The sequence below is a fragment of the Ochotona princeps genome, chromosome 5 (assembly GCF_030435755.1).
Source record: "Ochotona princeps isolate mOchPri1 chromosome 5, mOchPri1.hap1, whole genome shotgun sequence".
NCBI lineage: Eukaryota > Metazoa > Chordata > Mammalia > Lagomorpha > Ochotonidae > Ochotona > Ochotona princeps.
Window position 1 is genome coordinate 1,983,627 of NC_080836.1, and position 18,345 is coordinate 2,001,971.

Below are 18,345 nucleotides of genomic sequence, written 5' to 3' on the forward strand. Positions count from 1 at the left end.
ATCATTGTGTTATGCAATAGTTGCTCAGCCCCATTCAGCCTGTATCCTCAAGGGACTAAACTACACTAAATATGACAGAAATATGATAAAGATGCTTGGGGACAGGTAAATAAGAGAGCGGTGACTTTGAAGAGAAAGGTTCAATGAGCGAGATTACAAAGATCCAGAGAATGCTATTATTCCAAAGAGAAGGCAAGAATAAGAGCTGTAAGCAGAAACCCAATTAAATAATTGCAAGGAAGTGTTGTTAGAGTTAACATGGAATTGTGAAGATGGAGTAATATAATGTATGAGCAACAAGAAATCTCACAGAAAAAGCTTGAAGTAAAGTTTGAATTATTATATTGATAGCATTAAAATGAAATTTCTGAAAATATTACAAATAGTAAGTATTGAAATGAAATTTAACAAATGCTTATTAATTTCTTTGTTATGACTACTGTAGCAGACAGGTACTGCATTTCTGTTCTAAAAGTGCAAAATCAAGGCAGAAAATCAAATATGTCAAAGTGAGAAAGCAGCACAAACTTGCTAAAGGTTGTAGGACAGATTTATTTTTCTTGTTTTAACTCAGATGACTGCAATAGGGGAGAGAGAGACCATATGCTGACCAAGTTTAGCTCAATTCTACCACAAAAGAGGAAACTGAGGCTGTCAATATGATACAGCAAGGACCAAAGGGACATGTAAGCATAAATCAGCTTGGTGGAGCATAGAAAACCAAGCATTGGCCATAGGAAAATGGAATTGGTACTGGAGGGAGTAGAGATTTATTGGAAAGTGGTTTGCGGTATAGGCTGAGCAAAGTTAAATTTAAAAGTTGAAAGTGCTCAATACTATTAAACAGAGATCATTTGAGGTCTTGGATCACATTCAGGGCCAAGGCCCAGTGCAACAGGAAGCTCTTGATTACTCTGGCATGCTGGTTTTTTGTTTGTTTGCTAATGAACTTTTTTTTTGTTATGAAGCAGGTTTATTTTTTGTAATATTTATTTATTGTTTCCAACAATATAGTCTTATAGGCATTCTTCCCTCCCCATTCCCCATCCCCACCCCTTGGCCCCATGTTACCACAATTGCATAAAACTTACAATTTTAACATGCCTGTATTTTTATTAATTATTTTGCATTATGTGACAGTTTCATAGGCTCTGGGAATCCCCCCCACCCCTCCCCATGCCCCTCTCCCATGGTGGACTCCCCCACCCTGTTGCAGTACCACAGTTCAAAATCAATCAAGATTCCCCCTTTGCAAATATATGTTGGCAGCGAAAACTGGGCGAATGAAGACTCTGTGATGGACTGTGTCAACCAAGTGAACTCTGCAACGACCTCATTGAGCTGGGAGTGGCGAGACTGGCAGTGATTTATAACTGGAGAAATATTAAAACCGTTTGGGGTTGATCGCAGCTAAATGGTCTCCCCAAGAAACTGTTCAATCCAACTGGACAATAAGTAGCTGGACTCTATGCTTGGCATGCTGTTTTACCTCACAGTTCACAGTACCCAGATTCACAGGGCTGCTAATGGGAGGCAACCCCTGGCAGCAACCTTCCTGCAGCCCAGTGTTTGCTGTATCTCAATGCCTCACTGTTCACCTGCTGATTACTAATGCTTTGCATCTTTTCCTTACCAATTTTTAGCGTGCGACTGCTGTGTCTTCACCTGCCTGATGCCTCTGCAGTGGCCCAGGCTATTTCAGAAAGATCTCATAGGTAACTATTTGTTCTTTTAATTTTTTTTTTCACTTTGAGCATTAACTGTATTTATGGAAGATTTTTAGCCTAACTTTTTTGAAATCATTGAACATGTCTTTTCCTAGTTCTCATGCATCTACATTAGATAATCACTCTTACCCGTTTCCCTCAGAATTGCCTGAATGACTCTCTCAATTGGAAAAAAGGGAAAAGATAAACCAAAAGTAAAATTACTGAATTGTTTGATTTTTTGTTGTCTGCTTAAAATTAAAGTAGAAATGGAATGTCATAAACAAGAAGATAGAAACATTCTGTTTTGAACCTCCTCACTGCTTTCATTAGCTTCATGTAATTGGAGCATTGGTGTAAAGTGATCCCTTACTTGAACACTACCATTTTGACAAAACACTAAATTGGCTGTTCCTGGATTCTTGTCACAGAAGTTCCTAGCTAATATATTTTCCTTAACAGGCAAAGTCATTTAGACCATAGAATGTTTCCTTTTTAAGGATTTACTTGACATAGACTTGGGGATTTGGGAAGAGACCAAGAAGGTTCACAACAGTGTCTGGCACTGTGAAGAAATGATGAAACCAAAAGCTTCTGGTACATGTGATACATGACCAAATGCTATCTAACCAACAGAGAGCTGCTTCCGGTTCACTGCCCTCCATCTGGAAGTCTGAGGCTGCAGTCAAGCTTAGCTGACATTTGAGTTGGGAGTTCCGTAAATGAAACCAAGCAGCTCTTACTGCTTACAGGCAGTAGGTGCATTGGAGTAAAATTAGATAGCATCGCTTTGTATTGAGAGATGGGAAGAGTAAATCCACATGAGTTCTGAAGATCTAAAAACTGAAATGCGTTGCCCATGATGATCCATGCAAGTGGTGAGAGACAGAATAGAAACTGCCTCTGGACATTTTGGAATACTGTTAAGTAGGACAATGGAACAACACAAAACAAATAATCTGAGAGCATGATTTGCAATAGTCTTGAGCCCAGGATACCAAACTGTGATTTATTTTTGTCACTAGCAAAGCTGTAGCTACAACTTTACATACCGTCTTTTTTCCTCTACATTTATCATCTACAAACAGTTGAGAAGGAGAAAACATGGCACAAAATTAAGCCCTGAGGGACAAATAAATCAATATTCAACATGTACAATTTGCACACAGAATCAACACAGGTTTTGCATTTGACCACACTTTCATTTTCACCAGCCAGTGCAACTCTGTGCTTCTCACAGAACAAAATTCCTCCAAGGGTGTATTTATTAAGTCATTACACCTTCAAGGATAGGTAAAATTACAAATATTCTCGTATTTTTTTGAGTTTCCAGAAATCATTAACTTACAGGTTGTTATTTTATAAAGATATCCCTGTCCAAAAAAAAAAGTAAATAGCAGTGAAAACTGCAGAGAAATGAATCCTGCCACCAACTAGAAAGCTGACATGGAAGTAGTGGTCCTTCAGAGCACATCCATTTACCCCTCTAAACTCAGTTTCAGGATTCCTCTAAAAATTCCCAGCAGCAGCGACCCCCTAGAGGCACTTGCAAATGAGAGAGCAGGAAATGACCCAGACCACAAAGTTGTGTCTCTAGGGAAACCATGCATGCTTTTGGAGTGGAGAGAGTGCACAGAGCTGAGGGGCTCCTCAACTCTTGTAACCTCTTTATGAGAAATGCCATGAAATGTTATCCTGAATCTAACTGCAGACAATCCCTAAGAATGAAGATACTATTTTTAGCTGTACTTCATAGTTTGCTTGGACTGAAGGTCAGAAATATGGGCAGCATAGAAACAGGATTCTATTTGTATGATATTATAGAGTTATCTATTTTTGGTAGCAAAATGTGAGCCTGTTCTTCCAATAATTTGGCTGAAAACTTTAAGAGCCTAAAGACCATACTCTAATTAGCTGTGGAAAAACTCACTTTAAGCTTTCCTTGAAAGACAGCATAACATCAAAAGCTAATGAGGAAATATGGTCCGATCTCCTGCATTTCACAGTTGGGACCCTAATGCATTTCTGACAAATTTAGCATACAGAGTAATTAATTTCAAATTTTAAAATTTTGTAAGTCTCCAGAATCCCACCTTTCTCTATTTGTTAGTTCCAGCTTTGGTAAGAACACCCTCACATGTGTTGTTGGACTGTGTGTTTCCATCGGTGTCTTAATTTCTCTTGCCACACATTATCTTTTTCATGTTGTCTAGTGCTCATGCTGTCAGTAAAAATGTAAGAGTCTTTCGTGACAATGGGCCTGTGGTACAGTTGTTAAACTGCAGGGGTCTAGCTCGTGTGGACCCCAGAAGTTGCTGCTGCCTGAAAGCTCCAAATAAGCAGGTCAGGGGCTGCAAAAGCAAGAGGAATTTTATTGACGCTCGTGAGCGGACTCCCACTCCTGCAAAGGAGAGAAGCCCCAAAGTCCAGGGATGCAGACATTTTATAGGCACATACTTTGAGCTTAGCATACCTGTTGTGAGAGGTATGAGTTTTATGGCCTTATTCTGGCACCAGCTCTAGGCTCTCCGGCCTCATTTCCTCAGAATAAGGAACTTACTTATCAGGAAACAGAAACTTAGGCCTTCTTCCCATTATCAGACCTGTCATGGCCATTCCCATACCCGTTATCTAATCTCGCCAAGCAGGATACAGAAGTAGAAAAAGCATTAACCTTTACTTTTTTCTCTTTCACAGTATGTTAAACCTCCTAAAAACAGACTTTATGTTTCTTTGATTTTGCCCAAATCCTTTAACCTGGCAATTCAGATTTTCCTAACAGTTGACATCTCCTCACTTACTATCCTTAGTTTTAGGGATTTCCTTTAAGAATTGCACATTTAGTTTTTGGGAAAAAAAAAAAAAAGATCAAAATAAATTGGTCCCAACTAATTCTGGCTGCAATTGTGCAGAATGACATTTAATTTAGTTTCAGTTTTCACATCTAAAATAGAAGAGGACCGTGCCTGCATCCCTCATGGGCATCAGTGCTTGGGCCCCTGTAAACATGTGGGAGACCTGAGAGAAGAACATGGTTCCTGGCTTTGAACTCATCTAGCTCCGGTTGTTGAGGCTATTCTGGAAGTGAACCAACAGGGGAGTTCTCTCTAGCTCACCCTTTAACTCCGCATTTTCAATAAATAACTATATCTTTCTTTTTTCTTTTTTTTTTTTAAAGATTTATTCATTTTATTACAGCCAGATATACACAGAGGAGGAGAGACAGAGAGGAAGATCTTCCGTCCGATGTTTCACTCCCCAAGTGAGCCGCAACGGGCCGATGCGCGCCGAACCGAAGCCGGGAACCAGGAACCTCTTCCGGGTCTCCCACGCGGGTGCAGGGTCCCAAAGCTTTGGGCTGTCCTTGACTGCCTTCCCAGGCCACAAGCAGGGAGCTGGACGGGAAGTGGGGCTGCCGGGATTAGAACCGGCATCCATATGGGATCCCGGGGCTTTCAAGGCGAGGACTTTAGCCGCTAGGCCACTGAGCCGGGCCAATAAATAAATATATCTTTAAAAAAATAAGAGCAAAGAGCCGGCTTCAATGGGTTGACAAAGACAGTGGTTTCATCATTGCAAACTGTCTTGCAGTGGGTACTGTTACATAAATAGTTAAATCACCCACACACCACATTCCACTTGGGGATGCCTAGTTTGAGTTTTGGCTACTCTGGATCTAATCCAATTTCCTACTAGCTTTCATACTGGGAAACACCAGTGCTTATTCCCCTACCACCAGCAAGGAGTTCTTAGACTGGCTTTAGCCTGAAATCTTTAACCCAGTCCTGGCTACCACAGGCATTGGGAGAGTTAAACACATGATTCTTTGATCTTACTTTCTCTCTCCCTCTCTTTCTTTCTCTCTCTGTCATTCCTTCTCTAGGTAAACTTGTCTTCTAAATAAGTGATGAAAAGCTCTTAAAAATCGGAATGTAACATCACGTGATGCTACCTAAAAAAATAATAAACAATGTTCCTCCCATGTTAGGGACATGTGACTAGATACTTGGCAATTCTTTTTTTTAAGAGTTATTTATTTTTATTGCAAAATCATACATACAGAGAGGAGGAGAGACAGAGAGGAAGATCTTCGATCTGATGATTCACTCCCCAAGTGACCACAACAGCCCCTGCTGTGCTAATCTGAAGCCAGGAACCAGGAACTTCCTTTAGGTCTCCCACACAGTTACCGTCCTCAACTGCTTCCCTAGGCTACAAACAGGGAGCTGGATAGGAAGTGGAACCAGTGGAATTAGAACCAGTGCCCATATGGTATCTCAGCGCATTCAAGGCAAGGACTTACCTGCTAGGCCAACACGTCAGGCCCTTGGCAATTCTTAATAGTGTGTTTATATGGTCACTTCTATTACACTTTCTGTGCCATATATTGCCTGCTAATAACAATTTTATGAACATTTATATTTTGCCTTCCAATTTATTTTCTCAGCACTCTAGGCCTTTTGGATTTTCTCCTGTATCCCCTTAAACTACTTTCTCTCTCGTCCCTTTTCACAGTGGCCTGTAAGACTAGGAGAGCACTTGGCAGTTTGCAGAAAATGCCATGCTATGTTACAAGACATCCGTCTTCAGCAAGCACATTTCTTCAGGATATTTGGAATGAAAAAGCCAAACAAAATGAAACAAAAACAAACCAGAAATCTCTGAGTCACTGATGATTCTATTAGCATCTCAGGGATGGAGGCGGATAGCAATTTTTGCTAATAAGAAATCATTTATGCAAAAACATATCTCTAAGAGACATGAAGGGAAGAGGAGTTAAGGTTCTGGCCACTTTGTGTGTAGAGACTGAATAGCAAATGGACATATTATTCTTACATATTTTCTTTGTAAGACGTGAGGACCCGGAGAATTATAGCATTTGGCATCTTCATCTCATTGTCAAAGCATTCATCAGGCTCTGCTTCCTAACTTCCTAAAAGGTAAAGAAAAGCAATTTGCATTGCTTTTGCAATGTATGGCTTCAATGTAGAAAAATATAGAAACAGATGGTATGACAGTAATATATTCTCATCATCCTGCTCAGACCTTGGCCTTAGCCAAGAGATACAAATAATAAAACAGGGTTCACAGGGAGAATATTTTACTGTCAGTCTGTGTTCTCTTTTTCTTTACTATATTTCTGTAGTTATTAACTCAACTTCAAAAATAGAACTTCTTTTACAATGAAATGAAATCAAGTCCAATGAGCTCAAGCCTACCAAGGCTTATTTCTTTCTCTTTGCTGAAAATCTCTATCTTCCAACCTGATGCATTCCTCCCTCCACTCCAAGTTTCCTCAGGACCAACCTGTGATTGTAATGCATTTGGACAAGCGAGCTTCCACGGGGATAAAGACACCCTCCCCTCCCCCATCCTTTAAAAAAAAGATTTATTTTTATTGCAAAGTCAGATATACAGAGAGGAGGAGAGAACAGAAAGGAATATCTTCAGTTTGATGATTCATTCCCTAAGTGACCACAAAGGCCAGAGCTGCTGACCCAAAGCCAGGAACTGCTTCCAAGTCTCCCACATGAGTGCAGGTTCCCAAAGCTTTGGGCCATCCTCCACTATTTTTCCAGGTCACAAGCAGGGAACTGGATGGGAAGTGGGGCTGTTGGGATTAGAACCGGCAGCCATATGGGATCCCGGAGCATTCAAGGGGAGGACTTTAGTCACTAGGCCACCTTGCTGGACCCTCCACATCCATTTTAGGGCTATCATTTCTTCAGCATAACAGATACAGTCTGCAGTTCAATGAAACAGCCAATTCAGGGGGAGGAGGCCAAAGCAGTGATGTTTATGGAGGGTGGACTTACAAAATCTACGTGGCTGCAGGATTATGAGACACAGTGGGCTTAGGAATCTAATAAAAATATTTTATCAGTGTATGTTCTGGTTACCTAGAGACCATAAGAAAATGACTGGCAAGCAATCAGGGATTTTTCTGACAGCTGTGAAGACACATGTGCCTACTGAGCGCCTGGCAGAAGTATTTTTCACTGGATCCTTAATATACTGCATAGCCTCCTGCAGAACCCAACAGAGGTTCTGTAATGCCATTCTCACTTTTCAAGAACCTCTGCAGGAAATCTCTCCCTTCTTCAGGGAATCCTTTAAGAGGAAGAAGAGCTCCTGTGTTGGCAATGCTCATATATGGCAGACAACATACAATGTGTCTTAAATCATTTTATTATGGAAGTGCTATTCAAGCCTACAGCAGATGATACTCTTGTTAATCTTACAATGGCCAAGAGAGTACTTAGGGAAGATAAATAGACTGGAACACATATGCGAGGCATCTCACAAATTCAGAATGTGTAAATAAATGATTCTGGTTTAATCATATGGCCATTTGCAGAGTCATTTTCAACAAAAGTGATCGTAACACTTTTTAAGAAGAATCTAGGTAGACTATTATCTTTAACTCCCTGCATGAATGATGTTAGAGTTTTTAGTCTGTCATTCATCTACTTAAATAGTTTGTTGTTTTAACGTAAGGTTTCTGATTTTAGATATTGCCTGGAGGACTTTTCTTTTTTCATATATTTAGTTTTTATTAAATTTGTTAATGTTACAGAGTTCTTGCACTGTGAAACCATGCCTGAGAATCCAAAAAATGGTACAATGGACAGCCTCATCCACCAACCATACAGTAATGAAAACTTGATTCATTAGCATTTTTTTTAAGATTTATTCATTTTATTACAGCCAGATATACACAGAGGAGGAGAGACAGAGAGGAAGATCTTCCGTCCGATGTTTCACTCCCCAAGTGAGCCGCAACGGGCCGATGCGCGCCGAACCGAAGCCGGGAACCAGGAACCTCTTCCGGGTCTCCCACGCGGGTGCAGGGTCCCAAAGCTTTGGGCTGTCCTTGACTGCCTTCCCAGGCCACAAGCAGGGAGCTGGACGGGAAGTGGGGCTGCCGGGATTAGAACCGGCATCCATATGGGATCCCGGGGCTTTCAAGGCGAGGACTTTAGCCGCTAGGCCACTGAGCCGGGCCAATAAATAAATATATCTTTAAAAAAATAAGAGCAAAGAGCCGGCTTCAATGGGTTGACAAAGACAGTGGTTTCATCATTGCAAACTGTCTTGCAGTGGGTACTGTTACATAAATAGTTAAATCACCCACACACCACATTCCACTTGGGGATGCCTAGTTTGAGTTTTGGCTACTCTGGATCTAATCCAATTTCCTACTAGCTTTCATACTGGGAAACACCAGTGCTTATTCCCCTACCACCAGCAAGGAGTTCTTAGACTGGCTTTAGCCTGAAATCTTTAACCCAGTCCTGGCTACCACAGGCATTGGGAGAGTTAAACACATGATTCTTTGATCTTACTTTCTCTCTCCCTCTCTTTCTTTCTCTCTCTGTCATTCCTTCTCTAGGTAAACTTGTCTTCTAAATAAGTGATGAAAAGCTCTTAAAAATCGGAATGTAACATCACGTGATGCTACCTAAAAAAATAATAAACAATGTTCCTCCCATGTTAGGGACATGTGACTAGATACTTGGCAATTCTTTTTTTTAAGAGTTATTTATTTTTATTGCAAAATCATACATACAGAGAGGAGGAGAGACAGAGAGGAAGATCTTCGATCTGATGATTCACTCCCCAAGTGACCACAACAGCCCCTGCTGTGCTAATCTGAAGCCAGGAACCAGGAACTTCCTTTAGGTCTCCCACACAGTTACCGTCCTCAACTGCTTCCCTAGGCTACAAACAGGGAGCTGGATAGGAAGTGGAACCAGTGGAATTAGAACCAGTGCCCATATGGTATCTCAGCGCATTCAAGGCAAGGACTTACCTGCTAGGCCAACACGTCAGGCCCTTGGCAATTCTTAATAGTGTGTTTATATGGTCACTTCTATTACACTTTCTGTGCCATATATTGCCTGCTAATAACAATTTTATGAACATTTATATTTTGCCTTCCAATTTATTTTCTCAGCACTCTAGGCCTTTTGGATTTTCTCCTGTATCCCCTTAAACTACTTTCTCTCTCGTCCCTTTTCACAGTGGCCTGTAAGACTAGGAGAGCACTTGGCAGTTTGCAGAAAATGCCATGCTATGTTACAAGACATCCGTCTTCAGCAAGCACATTTCTTCAGGATATTTGGAATGAAAAAGCCAAACAAAATGAAACAAAAACAAACCAGAAATCTCTGAGTCACTGATGATTCTATTAGCATCTCAGGGATGGAGGCGGATAGCAATTTTTGCTAATAAGAAATCATTTATGCAAAAACATATCTCTAAGAGACATGAAGGGAAGAGGAGTTAAGGTTCTGGCCACTTTGTGTGTAGAGACTGAATAGCAAATGGACATATTATTCTTACATATTTTCTTTGTAAGACGTGAGGACCCGGAGAATTATAGCATTTGGCATCTTCATCTCATTGTCAAAGCATTCATCAGGCTCTGCTTCCTAACTTCCTAAAAGGTAAAGAAAAGCAATTTGCATTGCTTTTGCAATGTATGGCTTCAATGTAGAAAAATATAGAAACAGATGGTATGACAGTAATATATTCTCATCATCCTGCTCAGACCTTGGCCTTAGCCAAGAGATACAAATAATAAAACAGGGTTCACAGGGAGAATATTTTACTGTCAGTCTGTGTTCTCTTTTTCTTTACTATATTTCTGTAGTTATTAACTCAACTTCAAAAATAGAACTTCTTTTACAATGAAATGAAATCAAGTCCAATGAGCTCAAGCCTACCAAGGCTTATTTCTTTCTCTTTGCTGAAAATCTCTATCTTCCAACCTGATGCATTCCTCCCTCCACTCCAAGTTTCCTCAGGACCAACCTGTGATTGTAATGCATTTGGACAAGCGAGCTTCCACGGGGATAAAGACACCCTCCCCTCCCCCATCCTTTAAAAAAAAGATTTATTTTTATTGCAAAGTCAGATATACAGAGAGGAGGAGAGAACAGAAAGGAATATCTTCAGTTTGATGATTCATTCCCTAAGTGACCACAAAGGCCAGAGCTGCTGACCCAAAGCCAGGAACTGCTTCCAAGTCTCCCACATGAGTGCAGGTTCCCAAAGCTTTGGGCCATCCTCCACTATTTTTCCAGGTCACAAGCAGGGAACTGGATGGGAAGTGGGGCTGTTGGGATTAGAACCGGCAGCCATATGGGATCCCGGAGCATTCAAGGGGAGGACTTTAGTCACTAGGCCACCTTGCTGGACCCTCCACATCCATTTTAGGGCTATCATTTCTTCAGCATAACAGATACAGTCTGCAGTTCAATGAAACAGCCAATTCAGGGGGAGGAGGCCAAAGCAGTGATGTTTATGGAGGGTGGACTTACAAAATCTACGTGGCTGCAGGATTATGAGACACAGTGGGCTTAGGAATCTAATAAAAATATTTTATCAGTGTATGTTCTGGTTACCTAGAGACCATAAGAAAATGACTGGCAAGCAATCAGGGATTTTTCTGACAGCTGTGAAGACACATGTGCCTACTGAGCGCCTGGCAGAAGTATTTTTCACTGGATCCTTAATATACTGCATAGCCTCCTGCAGAACCCAACAGAGGTTCTGTAATGCCATTCTCACTTTTCAAGAACCTCTGCAGGAAATCTCTCCCTTCTTCAGGGAATCCTTTAAGAGGAAGAAGAGCTCCTGTGTTGGCAATGCTCATATATGGCAGACAACATACAATGTGTCTTAAATCATTTTATTATGGAAGTGCTATTCAAGCCTACAGCAGATGATACTCTTGTTAATCTTACAATGGCCAAGAGAGTACTTAGGGAAGATAAATAGACTGGAACACATATGCGAGGCATCTCACAAATTCAGAATGTGTAAATAAATGATTCTGGTTTAATCATATGGCCATTTGCAGAGTCATTTTCAACAAAAGTGATCGTAACACTTTTTAATAAGAATCTAGGTAGACTATTATCTTTAACTCCCTGCATGAATGATGTTAGAGTTTTTAGTCTGTCATTCATCTACTTAAATAGTTTGTTGTTTTAACGTAAGGTTTCTGATTTTAGATATTGCCTGGAGGACTTTTCTTTTTTCATATATTTAGTTTTTATTAAATTTGTTAATGTTACAGAGTTCTTGCACTGTGAAACCATGCCTGAGAATCCAAAAAATGGTACAATGGACAGCCTCATCCACCAACCATACAGTAATGAAAACTTGATTCATTAGCATTTTTTTTAAGATTTATTCATTTTATTACAGCCAGATATACACAGAGGAGGAGAGACAGAGAGGAAGATCTTCCGTCCGATGTTTCACTCCCCAAGTGAGCCGCAACGGGCCGATGCGCGCCGAACCGAAGCCGGGAACCAGGAACCTCTTCCGGGTCTCCCACGCGGGTGCAGGGTCCCAAAGCTTTGGGCTGTCCTTGACTGCCTTCCCAGGCCACAAGCAGGGAGCTGGACGGGAAGTGGGGCTGCCGGGATTAGAACCGGCATCCATATGGGATCCCGGGGCTTTCAAGGCGAGGACTTTAGCCGCTAGGCCACTGAGCCGGGCCAATAAATAAATATATCTTTAAAAAAATAAGAGCAAAGAGCCGGCTTCAATGGGTTGACAAAGACAGTGGTTTCATCATTGCAAACTGTCTTGCAGTGGGTACTGTTACATAAATAGTTAAATCACCCACACACCACATTCCACTTGGGGATGCCTAGTTTGAGTTTTGGCTACTCTGGATCTAATCCAATTTCCTACTAGCTTTCATACTGGGAAACACCAGTGCTTATTCCCCTACCACCAGCAAGGAGTTCTTAGACTGGCTTTAGCCTGAAATCTTTAACCCAGTCCTGGCTACCACAGGCATTGGGAGAGTTAAACACATGATTCTTTGATCTTACTTTCTCTCTCCCTCTCTTTCTTTCTCTCTCTGTCATTCCTTCTCTAGGTAAACTTGTCTTCTAAATAAGTGATGAAAAGCTCTTAAAAATCGGAATGTAACATCACGTGATGCTACCTAAAAAAATAATAAACAATGTTCCTCCCATGTTAGGGACATGTGACTAGATACTTGGCAATTCTTTTTTTTAAGAGTTATTTATTTTTATTGCAAAATCATACATACAGAGAGGAGGAGAGACAGAGAGGAAGATCTTCGATCTGATGATTCACTCCCCAAGTGACCACAACAGCCCCTGCTGTGCTAATCTGAAGCCAGGAACCAGGAACTTCCTTTAGGTCTCCCACACAGTTACCGTCCTCAACTGCTTCCCTAGGCTACAAACAGGGAGCTGGATAGGAAGTGGAACCAGTGGAATTAGAACCAGTGCCCATATGGTATCTCAGCGCATTCAAGGCAAGGACTTACCTGCTAGGCCAACACGTCAGGCCCTTGGCAATTCTTAATAGTGTGTTTATATGGTCACTTCTATTACACTTTCTGTGCCATATATTGCCTGCTAATAACAATTTTATGAACATTTATATTTTGCCTTCCAATTTATTTTCTCAGCACTCTAGGCCTTTTGGATTTTCTCCTGTATCCCCTTAAACTACTTTCTCTCTCGTCCCTTTTCACAGTGGCCTGTAAGACTAGGAGAGCACTTGGCAGTTTGCAGAAAATGCCATGCTATGTTACAAGACATCCGTCTTCAGCAAGCACATTTCTTCAGGATATTTGGAATGAAAAAGCCAAACAAAATGAAACAAAAACAAACCAGAAATCTCTGAGTCACTGATGATTCTATTAGCATCTCAGGGATGGAGGCGGATAGCAATTTTTGCTAATAAGAAATCATTTATGCAAAAACATATCTCTAAGAGACATGAAGGGAAGAGGAGTTAAGGTTCTGGCCACTTTGTGTGTAGAGACTGAATAGCAAATGGACATATTATTCTTACATATTTTCTTTGTAAGACGTGAGGACCCGGAGAATTATAGCATTTGGCATCTTCATCTCATTGTCAAAGCATTCATCAGGCTCTGCTTCCTAACTTCCTAAAAGGTAAAGAAAAGCAATTTGCATTGCTTTTGCAATGTATGGCTTCAATGTAGAAAAATATAGAAACAGATGGTATGACAGTAATATATTCTCATCATCCTGCTCAGACCTTGGCCTTAGCCAAGAGATACAAATAATAAAACAGGGTTCACAGGGAGAATATTTTACTGTCAGTCTGTGTTCTCTTTTTCTTTACTATATTTCTGTAGTTATTAACTCAACTTCAAAAATAGAACTTCTTTTACAATGAAATGAAATCAAGTCCAATGAGCTCAAGCCTACCAAGGCTTATTTCTTTCTCTTTGCTGAAAATCTCTATCTTCCAACCTGATGCATTCCTCCCTCCACTCCAAGTTTCCTCAGGACCAACCTGTGATTGTAATGCATTTGGACAAGCGAGCTTCCACGGGGATAAAGACACCCTCCCCTCCCCCATCCTTTAAAAAAAAGATTTATTTTTATTGCAAAGTCAGATATACAGAGAGGAGGAGAGAACAGAAAGGAATATCTTCAGTTTGATGATTCATTCCCTAAGTGACCACAAAGGCCAGAGCTGCTGACCCAAAGCCAGGAACTGCTTCCAAGTCTCCCACATGAGTGCAGGTTCCCAAAGCTTTGGGCCATCCTCCACTATTTTTCCAGGTCACAAGCAGGGAACTGGATGGGAAGTGGGGCTGTTGGGATTAGAACCGGCAGCCATATGGGATCCCGGAGCATTCAAGGGGAGGACTTTAGTCACTAGGCCACCTTGCTGGACCCTCCACATCCATTTTAGGGCTATCATTTCTTCAGCATAACAGATACAGTCTGCAGTTCAATGAAACAGCCAATTCAGGGGGAGGAGGCCAAAGCAGTGATGTTTATGGAGGGTGGACTTACAAAATCTACGTGGCTGCAGGATTATGAGACACAGTGGGCTTAGGAATCTAATAAAAATATTTTATCAGTGTATGTTCTGGTTACCTAGAGACCATAAGAAAATGACTGGCAAGCAATCAGGGATTTTTCTGACAGCTGTGAAGACACATGTGCCTACTGAGCGCCTGGCAGAAGTATTTTTCACTGGATCCTTAATATACTGCATAGCCTCCTGCAGAACCCAACAGAGGTTCTGTAATGCCATTCTCACTTTTCAAGAACCTCTGCAGGAAATCTCTCCCTTCTTCAGGGAATCCTTTAAGAGGAAGAAGAGCTCCTGTGTTGGCAATGCTCATATATGGCAGACAACATACAATGTGTCTTAAATCATTTTATTATGGAAGTGCTATTCAAGCCTACAGCAGATGATACTCTTGTTAATCTTACAATGGCCAAGAGAGTACTTAGGGAAGATAAATAGACTGGAACACATATGCGAGGCATCTCACAAATTCAGAATGTGTAAATAAATGATTCTGGTTTAATCATATGGCCATTTGCAGAGTCATTTTCAACAGAAGTGATCGTAACACTTTTTAATAAGAATCTAGGTAGACTATTATCTTTAACTCCCTGCATGAATGATGTTAGAGTTTTTAGTCTGTCATTCATCTACTTAAATAGTTTGTTGTTTTAACGTAAGGTTTCTGATTTTAGATATTGCCTGGAGGACTTTTCTTTTTTCATATATTTAGTTTTTATTAAATTAGTTAATGTTACAGAGTTCTTGCACTGTGAAACCATGCCTGAGAATCCAAAAAATGGTACAATGGACAGCCTCATCCACCAACCATACAGTAATGAAAACTTGATCCATTAGCCTTTTTTTTTAAGATTTATTCATTTTATTACAGCCAGATATTCAGAGAGGAGGAGAGACAGAGAGGAAGATCTTCCATCCGATGATTCACTCCCCAAGTGAGCCTTATCGGGCCGGTAAGCTCAGATCCAAAGCCGGGAACCAGGAACCTCTTCCGGGTCTCCCACACGGGTGCAGTGTCCCAATGCATTGGGCCGTCCTTAACTGCTTTCCCAGGCCACAAGCAGGGAGCTGGATGGGAAGTGGAGCTGCCGAGATTAGAACCGGCGTCCATATGGGATCCCGGGGCTTTCAAGGCGAGGACTTTAGCCGCTAGGCCAACACGCCAGGCCCGATTCATGAGCATTTTGATAATTTCAAATTCCTTTAAAGATTTATGAGTTAGAATTCAAATCTGCTGCAGGTCTTTAGATACCTAACACAGTAATAAAACCTCCACATTTACATTTCAGTTCATTTCTCGATCATAGATCCAACAAAATTTTGCTGGAAGAAGATGTATACGTCTCAGGGGAAATATGTGGCTCATGGTTCAAGGGGTTATTTGCTAAGCTTTTTGGGTCCCAAATGATGTCCTCAGTTTAGCCTCCTGTTTTCTGTTTCATCATCGAACTCCACGGTGGCTGGCTCAGCTACACACACACACACGTGTGTGCGTGCACGCAGTCCTACCCTTCAGCAACATTATCACCCAGAGCAGTGGGCAGACCGTCAGGAGCTGCTGCAGCCCTCCTAGGAGTCCATTCTTGCACCACACTCTTGCATAGGAAGATGTCAGTGTTGTAGGGTTTTTGAACCCCGAATACTGCAGCAACCTCAATTCTTGTCTCGCGGAAAGAAGAATTTTCATGTAGACACAGTTTAGTTTTAAAGTAAGATTTATTAGAAAAGCTAAGAAAGGAGACTCCCGTCCTAGTGACGGGAAGGGGTTCTGAGATAGAAAAGACCCTTACCCTCTGCCATAGTGACAGGAGGAAAAGTAAAAAGAGAGACCTTAGTCCCCTGCCATAGTGGCAGGAGGAAAAGCTAAAAGAGAAGACCTGTATTAATGATGGGGAAAGCATCTTTTAAAGGTTCCCCTCAAAGATGTTTCTCCATAAACAAAGAAAATTCCTGGTTTCCATGGTACCTGGCCTTGTGACTAAAGGCCAGAAAGGTGTCACTGGCCAACTTCCTTGGTCCCTTTCTAATGATAAAGAGGCCAGTCTGAAGCCCTCCCCCTTGACAATGGCTGGAGACAGAATTGGGCAGAGGCTTCAGGTGGGGAATAGATATGTTAATGTCACCCTTGTCTCCTGGGGTAGCATTCCTGATAAGTTAAGATATGCACTTGTCTTGGGAGAGATGTGCTCTGTTGAATCCAAGACATGGTGGGGAAAATACTCCTTTATATTTGAGAAAAAAATGACTTGGGGACCCAGAAAACCCTAACTGCCTACTACCCAGTCTAACTCCTCTCACATCAGTACACGACATAGCTTCACCCACCCACTTGCTTCATTCTCATCAGCAGTGAGTCTGCAGCTCCCGCACTTAGCTATGAGATTAGAGAAACCTAGACTCTCCATCAAGTGGTTCCATACCACTGTGCAGTGCTTCTACTGAACCCAAGGTACAAAATCAGAAAAGTGTCAGAATATCTCATGTGGTGGAAGGAAACTTTCAGTAATCTTGGATAGCTTCCTCAAGTCCCTCTTAAGGACTAAAGACTGTTGTAGGGTTTTTGACCCAGAATATGGCAGCCACCTCAATTCTTGTCTCGCAGGAAAGAAGAATTTTCATGTGGACACAGTTTAGTTTTAAAGCAAGATTTATTTAAAAAGTTGAGAAAGGAGATTTCCATCCTAGTGACGGGAGTGGGCTCTGAGATAGAAAGGTTCCTTACCCTCTGCCATAGTGGCAGAAGTGGAGAAAAAACAGGCCCTAGTCCTCTGCCATAGTGGCAGGAGGAAAAGTGGAAAAAAGAGACCCATATTAATGGTGGGGAATGCACCTTTTAAAGGTTTACTTCAAAGGGGCTCCCCAAGGACAAAACGAAATTCCTGGTCCCCTAGTATCTGGCTTTGGGGCAAAGGACCAGACAGTGAAAGAGAGAAAAGTAAGGATTAATGCTTTTTTTGCTTCTGTATCCTGCTTGGCGAGATTAGATAAGGGGTAAGGGAATGGCCATGACAGGTCTGATAATGGGAAGAAGGCCTAAGTTTCTGTTTCCTGATAAGCAAGTTCCCTATTCCAAGAAATGAGGTGATGCCAGGATAAGGCCATAAAACCCAGACCAATTACAGCAGGTATGCTAAGCTCAAAGTATGTGCCTATAAAATGTCTGCATCCATCCCTGGACTTCGGGGCTTCTCTCCTTTGCAGGAGTGGGAGTCTGCTTGTGAGCGTCAATAAAATTCCTCTTGCTTTTGCAGCCTCTGACCTGTTTATTTGGAGCTTTCAGGCAGCAACTTCTGGGGCCCACACGCGTTAGACCTCTGCAGTTTAACAATAGGTGTCAGACATTGGACATTCCTGGCCTTGGAAATAGGAGTACTACACTTCCTCCAGTCCTCTTTTCGATTATAAGGAGATCAGCCTGAGGCCCTCCCACACAATGGCCAGAGATGCTTCAGGTGGGGAATTGATATGCTAATGTCACCCCTGTCCCTTGGGAGAGAGGTGCTCTGGTGAATCTAAGACATGGTGGGGGATTTTATATTTGAGGAAAAAATGACTTGGGGACCCAGAATACTCTAACTGCCTGCTACCCAGTCTAACTCCTCTCACAAGACTACTGGATGTCTTAGGCTATAATGACCACAAGCAGAAGTGCTACATCCTTGACTCTCCAAATGAACAGTGATCAGATGCATCAAAGGGTGGATCATGGAACCCACTGAGACAATGGGCACCTGTAGTGTCAACCGCCTTAAAAATCTGGACAGATGTCTAGGTGATGCTG